We start from the raw sequence: 3,498 nt of genomic DNA on the forward strand, positions 1-3,498 counted from the left end.
GAAGCGGCTCCTCCCTGAGGCGAGAGAAAGAGTGAATGGCGCTGGCAGCCCCCCGGGGATGGGGAACACGGGATGGGGAACACCCCATGTCCGGCCCTTAACCCGTGCCCACCTTCCCACCCCACATCTACTGGTGCAGCATCCTGGGAGCAGGGCAGGGAGGAGATTACGTTGTGGTGCCTTATCCACAGCAACCCCTTGCTCCTCATCAGCAGGAGCAAAAATACTGTGGGAAATGGCAGAAGGAGCTGAGGTTTGGGAGGAGCAGGTTGAAATGAGAGTCCAGCCCTTCCTTGGCCTCTCACAAACTGTCTCAGGAGGTACACGAATGCTCACGCCTGCCAGCAGCCCCGGCTGTCACACACAGCTCGGAGACCCCTGTCACCACACAGCTGCCAAGGAGAGGTGGCGGGGAAGAGCTGGGGAGACCTTTCAGCTGCCACAGTGGCTGCAACCCCCAAGTTATCCAACTGCAGCCTGAGACAGCCCCCAGCAGCAGAGGAGAAAGGGGCAGCAGCGAAAACACCTTGTGGGGACATTTTACAACAGGCAGGAACCCGCCAGGATGAAGTCCCAGTGCACAGCTGGGGCTGGCACCACTTTCCCTGCTGTGCCACAGCCCCAGCAGCATCCTGCTGGCCATGGGCACGGTGGCTTCTCGAAGCCAGGGGTTGGATCCCCTCCACGTCCCACCGCCATGCCACCTCCACTGGCAAAAGGAGGTTATTGTAGTCTCACCTCCAAGAAACCCAGGTCTAGGTCTGGCCTGTCTGTTAATGGAGGCAAAAGAAAGGACCAAATGCAGGGCTTGGCTGGGCCTCTCTCCTGGCAGCCACAGCACAGCGCCAGGGGACGCTGGGTGCCTCCCAGGGGACACGGCCCATCTCCTGCACTTCTGGCTTGGAGGGTGGAAGAGGGACTGGAGGTCACGTCCCCTCCTGCCAGCTCTGGCTGCAGCAGGAGCACCCCCCGCAAGCTGCAGATCAGCCACGCCCCATCCTGAGCATCGCGCCAGCCACTCCAGCTCACCCGTTCACTGGAGAAGGGCCCCGGGTGCTCCAGCTGGCCGTAGACCCCTGAGCTGCCCGGCTGGGAGGATGGCATCAGCCCTGCCATCCCACGAGCTGCTGCCCGTCCCAGCCAACAAGCCAGGTTCTCCGGCCTCTACCAGCCTGTGCCACAGCCAGGGCAGGCAGAGGGGATCCCCCCCATCATCCCCTCTCCCACTAGAAAACCCTTGCGGGATGACTTGGGTTTTGCACTTCGCTCTGAGGAACAAAGCCCGGTGCTGGCAGCATGACCCAGCAGATGCTGCCCATCTACAGCTCCCAACCCCGCTCCTGCCTGTCCAACTGCCCACTCCGGCCAAAGGAGGCTGGCAGGGGAAAGCCTGTTTCAAATAATCCAGGATTTTTTTGTTGTTGGGTTTTTTTTTTCCCCTTTTGCCAAAAAAACGCGGCCGTGGCTGTGGAAGAAAGCTGCCTCTTTCCAGGCTGCCAAACCACTAATGGGGGGAAGCTCCTCCCTTCCCAGCCACGCTCAGCCGGGCAGCCAGCACCAGAACCCGTGCCCACCGAGGGGGGAGCTGGGACAGGGGTCTCAGCCCATCCCTGGACAACTCCCCCAGAACAAATCCTGGCCCTGCCACCTCTGTGCTGTTTCCTCACTGCTTAATCCTCTGCTGATGGAAAAGGAGATGTTCACTGCTGAAAAATTGGTGGCTCCCTTGGTGGTCTCTGCACCCCCGCTACCCGGCAGTGCTGCAGAGCTTTTCGGGGACATGTCAGCCTATGGCTCGATGCCTGGGCAGGCAGCAAGACAAGGGATGTTGTCCCTGGAGCACCCAAAGCACCGGGAAGTCCCTACTCGAGGAGTATGGCATGCAGGAACGCAGCAGCCACCGCAGCAGAGGAAGCACCATGCCACAAGCACCAAGCTGTGAAGAGCAACCCCTGGGGAGCCCCGGCCCCATTGCAGGCAGCTGCCTCCTGGGCGAGCTCCCCTGAGTCTGCCTATCCGGGAGCTGTTGAGCAAAGGCAGTGGCTGGTTAACCCCCCCAACGCAATCCCGATGGAACCATCGTTGAGCAAAGGCAGTGGCTGGTTAACCCCCCCAACGCAATCCCGATGGAACCATCCCCAGTGTCACCACTGCCTGGTGACAAGCAGCAGGCAGTGAAGCAGAGCCCCTGCCAGCCCACAGGCAGAGCCCCACTCCTGTACTCCCACCCGGCACTGCGGGCTGTGAAATGCTGACAGGCTGCAATGCCTGGTGAGCCCTGGCCACGCGCATACCTGCGGACACTCAGCACAGCTCCTCCAATCCAGTGATGCTGCCAGCCCCACCGTCATCCCCGTCCCACCGCACACCCCACAGAGAGGGACCCAGCTGGGTGCAGCCACCGTCACCTCCCATCCCACCAGCCCCGGGGCAGCACGTAGCATGGGGACAACCCTGTGGGAAGACCTCTACACTGGGAGGAGAGAGGAGAAAGTCCTGGGGATGCCTCAGCAGCTGCATCCATCCACCCAGGGGTGACTCAGGGCGCATCCGACAAGGCTGAACCCTGCCAAAGAGAAGTCTCCTCCACCCACCACTTCCTGCCACATGGCAGTAAAGGGACAGGAGTAGGGACGTGCTCAGGCGTGCCACCTGCAAAGGCCTTTTAATTTCCCATTTGGTAAGACCCCAAGGTGTTGGGAGGTCCCTGCCCAGGGGAGAGAGACAGCAGCAACACCCAACAGCAGCAAGGGGAGAGCCCAGAGGCGAAGGTGTTATGGGCAGCGCTGGGGCAGCAGGGCTGGGACCAGGGCTGGAGTTACTGCTGCTTTTGGGACACACGGGGAACGAGCATCTCCTGCCCATCCTCCCTGCCCTGATGGGAAACTCCGTCCCTCCCACCAGCCATGCCAACGCACAAGCCCAGAGATTCGGTGCCCGACTTTTGGGGGCTCTGCTCCTGCCGGGGAGCCAACGCTCGCCCAGCGGCACATCGGCGCTGCGGAGGCAGGGCATGAATGGAAATCATTATCATCCACCAGACCACACACAGGCACGCACGCTCCGCGCTCGGCTCACCCCATTATCCTGCTGAAAGAGAGCCGGGACTGGTGGTCTCCGCGGGCCTCACCTCCATATCGGAGAGGAGGGCAAGCTGCAATCTGCTCCCTTTTATGCATATTCAGTGTGACCCCGGGACTGCCGGCAAGCTGCCAGAGAGGCCCGGGAGTGGGTATTTCCCTCCCCGGCCCCCATCTGCCCCCCCTTTCCACTTCCATCTTCGCTGCCCCCGGTTCAGATCAAATGGAGACGCTGCTGACTAAGCAGGGAGCGATGGGACGAGCCTCTCAGCGCCGAATCCAGACCAGCACCCGCCTGGAGGGACATAAGCAACGGGGTGCATCTCCCAGGGATGGCATCCTGAAGGTGTCCCCAGAGAGGCTCTCGGGTGGCCAGCAGCTCCTGGCCACCACCATCTCTGGCGGGGCTGGGGGGACA

This window comes from Rissa tridactyla, chromosome 8, assembly GCF_028500815.1.
Source record: "Rissa tridactyla isolate bRisTri1 chromosome 8, bRisTri1.patW.cur.20221130, whole genome shotgun sequence".
NCBI lineage: Eukaryota > Metazoa > Chordata > Aves > Charadriiformes > Laridae > Rissa > Rissa tridactyla.